This window comes from Budorcas taxicolor, chromosome 9 (assembly GCF_023091745.1).
Source record: "Budorcas taxicolor isolate Tak-1 chromosome 9, Takin1.1, whole genome shotgun sequence".
Lineage (NCBI taxonomy): Eukaryota > Metazoa > Chordata > Mammalia > Artiodactyla > Bovidae > Budorcas > Budorcas taxicolor.
The window spans coordinates 28,189,248-28,197,640 of NC_068918.1; positions in this window are offsets into that span (position 1 = coordinate 28,189,248).

Genomic DNA, 8,393 nt, shown 5'->3' on the forward strand with positions numbered 1-8,393 from the left:
AAGCATAGTAACTGACCATAGGAAGCTGCTGCTGCTGCTGCGTTGCTTCAGTCGTGTCCGACTCTGTGTGACCCCAGAGACTGCAGCCCACCAGGCTCCCCCGTCCCTGGGATTCTCCAGGCAAGAACACTGGAGTGGGTTGCCATTTCCTTCTCCAATGCATGAAAGTGAAAAGGGAAAGTGAAGTCGCTCAGTTGTGTCCGACTCTTCGCAACCCCATGGACTGCAGCCTACCAGGCTCCTCTGTCCATGGGATCTTCCAGGCAAGAGTACTGGAGTGGGGTGCCATTGCTTTCTCCACCATAGGAAGCTGACAACAATCAATTGAGAGGATCACTGAAGCTGATCCTCTTAGAACTACATGAGAAATTGCGGAAGAACTCAACCTCAACCATTCTATGGTTATGCAGCATTTGAAGCAAATTGGAAAGGTGAAAAAGCTCGATAAGTGGGTGCATCATGAGCTGACAAAAATTAAAAAATCATCATTTTGAAGTGTCATTTTCTCTTATTCTACGAATAGCAACAAACCATTTCTTGATTGTTTTATGACATACAATGAAAAGTGGATTTTATATTCAACCAGCAACAACCAGCTCAGTGGTTAGACAGGAAGAAGCCTCAAAGCACTTCCCAAAACCAAACTTGCACCAAAAAATGTTCTACCACGTCTTCAAGCATCTCACCAAATTTTTGCAAGGAAAATGTTTCCACAACCAGCAGGAGGCAGAAAATATTTAGAGTTTGTTGAATCCCAAAGTACAGAGTTTTACACTACAAGAATAAACCAACCCATTTCTCATGGGCAAAAAAATGTGTTGATTATAATGGTTCCTATTTTGATTAATAAAGACGTGTTTGAGCTTAGTTATAATGATTTAAAATTCACATTCTGAAATCACAATTACATTTGCACCAATCTAATAGAATCTGATACATCTATTTCAGGTGGTTTTACTGAATTATGTCCTGGTGATTTTGGAATCTTGATCACCAATGTGGCTAATATATCAATAAAAGTGGGGGAAATGTTAGTCACTCAGTTGTGTCTGACTCTGTAACCCCATGGACTGTAGCCCACCAGGCTTCTCTGTGGAATTCTCCAGTCAAGAATACTGGAGTGGATTGACATTCCCTCCTCCAGAGGATTGTCCCCACACAGGGACTGAACCTGGGTTATAACTAATTAAATGTGGCTAATTATATCATTAATTAATGTGGCTAAAATATATCATTAAATAATATAATTTTCTATAATATACAATAATGGTGCTTTCTATATGACTTTTGTGTTTATATCCATTTATAATATATCAAGGCATAACTCCAGGTTCTTTGAAGGACACTGCTTAATAAAGAGCAATGAAAACTGAGGAGCTGATGGAAATTCTGACATTACTTCCACCTACTTCCCCTACCACTGCTCTTACCATCCACAAGAAATTGTTCATGACCTCAGTTTGGAGTCATCTTTTACTCAGGAATATCGCATCTGTCACTAAGAGTCAGACACAACTGAGCGACTTCACTTTCACTTTTCACTTTAATGCATTGGAGAAGGAAATGACAACCCACTCCAGTGTTCTTGCCTGGAGGATCCCAGGGACGGGGGAGCCTGGTGGGCTGCCATCTATGGGGTCACACAGAGTCGGACACGACTGAAGCGACTTAGCAGCAGCAGCAGCAACAGGTATTCAGTGCTTTAAGATGATGAAAATTTATTTGACACTCCTCCCGCCAAGACGTTGTGTACATGTCCTTTCCTAGAGTCTGGATACACTCTGTGACTCCTTTAACCAAAACAGAATAGCAGAAGTGAGTTGTGCCAGTTTCTGAGATGAGGCCGTAAAAGACCGGCCACTTTTACTCCCTGTCTCTTGGAGCGTATCTTGGATCTTCACCTCAGGGAGGAGTTAGCTGCTGGGCAAGAAGCCTGACTATACTGACACAGCCATGGGTGAAGAGTACGTGCTAAGTCTTTGCTGGTCCAGCCATCCCAACCTGGGCACCAAGACCAGTAGTCAAGGAGCCACGTTAGGCCTCCTAATCCCAGCAAACATGCCAAGAAGAAAAATGAAGATCCCAGACATATGGCCTCCGTCTAGCCATCCCAGCAGCTCCCAGCTATTCAAGCAGCCCCAGCTGTGGCCACAAACATCATGTATCAGACTCACAAGCTGTCCCCGCTGTGCTGGCTCTAATCCCTGACCCACAGAATCATAGGCATCATGGATACGGTAAGAGTTTCACAGGTGTGTATATATTTGTGTATATCAAATTTTGCTCTTTAAAAATAGATGGTTTATTATTTATCCATTATATAGCGAAAAAGCTATTGGAAAAGAAAAAATTTAGATTATTGTTGCTATATACCACTGAGTTTTCAGGTGGTTTATGATCTGATAATAGATAAAATGAATATGCATCTTCTATATTTTATGTTTGGGGTTTCCCTGGTGGCTCAGTTGGTAGAGTCTGCCTGCAGTGCGGGAGACCTGGCTTTAATCACTGGGTCAGGAAGATCCCCTGGAGAAGGAAATGGCAACCCACTCCAGCATTCTTGTCTGGAGAATTCCCCAGACAGAGGAGCCTGATGGGCTACAATTCATGGGGTCACAAAGAGTCAGACACAAGTGAGTGACTAACACTTTTATTTAGTAAAATTAAAAATATAAACATAGATAGCATATAAACTTAAAAGATATATCAAATAGTTTTTTTTTAAATAATATTCAATTTGTTTTCACGTCTTTGTGATTAAGACTATAACATCATTGAATGTTTGACTTAGAAGAAATCATATTATGGATTGGTAGTAGTAGTGTTGGTATTGTTTTTAAGATGAGTGACTTTCCCACCAGAACAGATTTGAGGCATGCAGTATATTCACTCGTATATTCCCAGATCCCAGTCCTTTCACTAGACCACAGTAGGTGTTTAACAAATGTTTACTAAAATAAGAAATGAAGTATGAGATAAATACTTAAGTAGAAAACTCTCCTTTTGTTTTAATCTTTATCTTGGACATCCTAAAACATGTTGCAGAGAGCTGCAGTGTACCAGCAGAGTGCATCTGAGGTATTCAATATTAAATCAAAAATTCAGATACATAATAGCAGTGAACACTGATGAATACCTCCTAAGTGCCAGACATTAGAGCGGGTGCATTCCTTCCTACTAACTGACATTCTTTTTATTCTCAATTTTACACACAAGAATGGTGAGGCTCAGAAAAATAATATACCTAATATTGTAAAAAGTTTTCATGTGACTTCAGCACATAAGTGCCTAATACTGCTTCATTCTTAGACTTTTTTATACAATAACATTATTTACTAAACAAATTAACATAAAATATCAATAAATTAACTTTATTTTCTAAATAAAATAACACAATTCGACCGCATTGTCCACGAAGAATAGGACCTAAAGAACACAAAAGCAAGAAAAGTCAGTAATCTTTATTCTGCCCATTTCTTCTTTATTGTAGGCCAGATGTGTATGATGCTTATTATAACTGCCTGTTATGAAAGACTAATCAGCGGTTAAAGCCAAATTAAAGATTCTCATACAAAGAATTTTCAGAGAAATCAACTTCTGATCAAAAAAATACTTCCTTTAACCAAATCTTAAACCTCATTCCATCATTGTTCTCTATAATCTTAAGAAGGATTCAGAAGATACGATAGTATATTCCAAGACTTCAGGTAGCAAATGAAAGGGGTGAAAAATTAAAACTAGAGGGGAAATTTTGTTTAAAATTTTTAATATTAATAGTAGTGAGCACATTCAGATTTATGCCTGATTTTATATATCTATATATATATTAGATTTATAAAATATTTGTATCTTGCTATTATTAATTTAGTATACATATATACATTTCTGTATGAATTATATCTAACTTGTAAATATAGTTTTGATAACAAGATTGGTATACAGGTCAATAATAAATTAGGGAGGAAGCATGCTTTATGAGGAAGCATGCTTTTTGGAGTAGAATGTGGCAACCCACTCCAATATTCTTGCATGGACAGAGGACCCTGGTGGGCTAGTCTGTGGGGCTGCAAAGAGTTGGACAAACTGAGTAACTGAGCACATGCTTTACAAACAGCTAGTTTTAATGAGTCTTCTTGATCTAAACAGAAAAGTATCAAAACTCTTCATTTTCTCAATAAATATGTTTATTCTGTGTTTTAAGTTATGGCAGAAATGTTTCATAGGAACTATTCACTTTCTATTATTGTGACTGTATTTTTTTAATTAATTGTACTGGTTCTTTGTCCACTAAACATTAATAAGCATGAAGAATTTTAATAAGCAAGAATGTTGAAAACTGTAGATTTTCTCAAGAGAAATGAAAGACAACTTTCACTATAGTCTTGAAAATAAAACAAACGCTAGTATTTGTATATTTTTTGTTTAATATCTTTTTTTTTTTTGCTACATAGTACAGTATGTGGGATCTTAAGTTCCCCAACCAGGGTTCAAACCCACACCCCCTGTACAGGACGTGCTGAGCCTTAACCAGTGGACCACCAGAGAAATCCTGTGTTTGTTTTAAATAAATACATCACTGGAGTCCTCATACATTTCATTTTTGGATCAAATGGAATTTCAAATTTAGAAGGTATGTACCAATATAGTTTTCAAAATTCTAATTAAAAATTTTTTATTCTCATTCCAAAATATCTACCAATAGTTTATGTTTTTAAAATATCGAGACATATATGATAAAAAGAAAATCAGACATTTATTTGTACTAGTGTATTTCAATACTTGAACTATATAGTGCCCCAGAGGTGGAAGGAAAATAACATTGTTAAGATAAAATCAATACTTTATAACATGACCTAACCAAGTCCATATGCTTTTTTTCTTTATAATTTCACTGTGTTCTCTAATCTAGAAAAATGTTATATATTTAAAATTATCTATTGCCTCATCCAATGCTTGCCAATTTCTAAAAAGCACTAAAATAGGTAGCTCTAGGTGGTAATTTGTTTAAAAGAGACTATTACTTTATGGTCACTTAAATTCAAATTTCTCAAACTTCTTTATAAAAGCAACCAATTAATCTTGCCATAAGAGCCTCTGGGCTCTACAGTGAGTATCAGTTCCGTTCAGTCACTCAGTCATGTCTGACTCTTTGCGACTCCATGAATCGCAGCACACCAGGACTCCCTGTCCATCACCAACTCCTGGAGTTCACTCAGACTCGCGTCCATCGAGTCAGTGATGCCATCCAGCCATCTCATCCTCTGTCGTCCCCCTTCTCCTCCTGCCCCCAATCCCTCCCAGCATCAGAGTCTTTTCCAATGAGTCAACTCTTTGCATGAGGTGGCCAAAGTACTGGAGTTTCAGCTTTAGCATCATTCCTTCCAAAGAAATCCCAGGGCTGATCTTCTTCAGAATGGACTGGTTGGATCTCCTTGCAAGTTTTTCTTTAAAAATTGCCAATTTCATTGACCCATACTCCTTCGGAGAAGGTGATGGCATCCCACTCCAGTACCCTTGCCTGGAAAATCCCATGGATGGAAAAGCCTGGCAGGCTACAGTCCATGGGGTCGAGAAGAGTCGGACACAACTGAGCCACCTCACTTTCACTTTTCACTTTCACGCACTGGAGAAGGAAATGGCAACCCACTCCAGTGTTCTTGCCTGGAGAATCCCAGGGATGGCGGAGCCTGGTGGGCTGCCATCTATGGGGTCGCACAGAGTCGGACACGACTGAAGCGACTTAGCAGCATACTCCATCACAGAAGTTTTAGTATTTTTCCAGGGAAATTAGTAATGCCTACTGACCAGTATGTTCTATTTAGTGTACCTCTTCATTAAGTGCTAACATGTATGTCTCTATGACTAATGACTGCTGAGACTCCTCATGCCAGACATTTTTCTTACTGCGTGGAGTACAGTGTTAAGTTGATAGATTTTGGTGACATTTAAAATGATTACTCAGCAGTAATTATTGGGTAAAAGAAAAAAAAACAGCAATGTCTCCTGTTTCTTTGAAACTGTATAAACAGAAGCCTTCTTGACATGACACCTCAACTAAAATTTAGTAAGGGATGTTCCAACACTTAAATATGTAAATCCATTTAGTTTGAGTAAAATAAATATTGAGTTACATTTATTTTTTAAGCACATTCCCCAGTATCTTAATAAAATTTAAACTGATTTCGTTTATTGGTTCTACAACTTTAAAAGATAATCTAACTTTAAAAGATAATCTACCATGAGTCCATCGGAGCATCGTTTACATTGTTTATATCAAATAAGTTTAAAGCTATGAATGTATAATGATACTAAACAATAAATACTATCATTGGTCATCTTTGGAGAATGTTAGGGAACCAGTACTGAAAATTACTGAAAATTACTAATTACTGAAAATCAGTAATTAGAGGGAAGAAATCAAACACTTATTCTGCCTTTCCATAAACAAATATGCCTTAGGACAACCAAATGGTTGATGAAGGAAAGTTTCTTTTTATATAATTAGCTGCTCAAATAATAGAAAAAAGAAAGTCAATAAGAATAATGCCATTTTATCACTCTAAATTAGTTAATGGATTTAAGCAAAGATTAATTACTTCAAAAATCACAAAAAGAGAAACAAGTCAGGTTGCCTTCTGATAGACATACTCACCATTGCCTATGATGTAGTTCTTTGAACCTGAATCTGATCAAGCCTCTTGATCTATTGACCAATTTATAGAAAATATAAGAAATTCAGAAAATACAAGAAATACAGAAAAGATGAAGGAATATGTTAAATGACAACAAGAGGTGCAGTTGGCAAAATTCACACTGTGGAAATTATAGAACAAACAACTCAGTTTCTTGCACAAATAAATTGCAAGGAAAATAAACAGGTGGATAAATTCAGACATAACATTACATAGTATTTTTAGACATTTTTTAAATTTATGGCTGACAATATATTTAATTTTATTTATTTATGGGTGACAGTATTTTAAAATTTTCGTTATTTAGTTATGGCTGCACTGGGTCTTTGCTGCTGTGGGCAGGCGTTCCCTAGTTGTGGTGAGTGGGTGCCGCTCTCTCGTTGCTGTGCACAGGGTTCTCCTTGTGCTGGCTTCTCTTGTTGCGGAGTACAGGCTCAGTAGTTACGGCTCACATGTTCTAAAACATGGGTTCAGCATCAGTAGCCCATGGGCTTAGTTCTGGCATGTTGAATATTTCTAGACTGGAGACTGAATCCGTGTCCCCTGCATTGGCCTAATTCCCAACAACTGAACCACTAGGGAAGTCCCCAGACAATATCTTTTTCTTTTTTTTAACTATTTGTGTTTTAGAGATTCTTCCTGTTGTTGTTCAGTCGATCAGTTGTCTGACTCTTTGTGACCTCATAAACGGCAGCACACCAGGCCTCCCTGTCCCTTGCCATCTCCCGGAGTTTGCCCAAGTTCATGTTCATTGCATTGGTGATGCCGTCCAGCCAGCACATCCTCTGATGCCCTCTTATCCTTCTGCCCTCATTCTTTCCCGTAATCAGGGACTTTTCCAAAGAGTTGTCCACTCACATCAGATGACCAAAATACTGGAGCTTCAACTTCAGCATCTGTCGTTCCAGTGGACATTCAGGATTGATATCCCTTAAGATTGACTGGTTTGATCTCCTTGCTGTCCAAGGGACCCTCAGGAGTCCTCTCCAGCACCAGTTTGATGGCATCAGTTCTTTGGCATTCTGCTTTCTTTATAGTCCAGCTCTCAAAACTGTACGTGGCAGCTGGGAAGACCATGGCCTGGAATATACAGACCTTTGTCAGCAAAGTAACATCTCTGTTTTTCAACACTGTCTAGATCTGTCCTCACTTTCCTGCCAAGAAGCAATCATGTACTGATTTCATGGCTGCAGTCACCATCCACAGTAATTTTAGAGCCCAAGAAGAGGAAATCTGTCACTGCTTCCACCTTTCCCCCTTCTATTTGCCATGCAGTAATGGGGCCAGATGTCATGATCTTAGTGTTTTTTTAATATTTAGTTTTAAGCTGGCTCTTTCACTCTCCTCCTTCACCCTCATCAAGAGGCTGTTTAGTCCCTATTCGCTTTCTGCCATTAGAATGGGATCATCTGCATATCTAAGGTTGTTGATGTTTTTCCCGCCTATCTTGATTCCAGCTTGAAACTTGTCCAGCCTGGCATGTTTCATGATGTGCTCAGCGTCTAGGTTAAACTAACAGGGTGACAGAAGACAGCCCTGTCATACTCCTTTCTTGATCTTGAACCAATCAGTTGTTCCATACTGGGTTCTAACTGTTGCTCCTTGACCTGCATACACGTTTCTCAGGAGACAGGTAAGATGGTCTGGTATTCCCATCACTCTAAGAGCTTTCCACAGTCTGTCATGATTCACGTAGTCAAA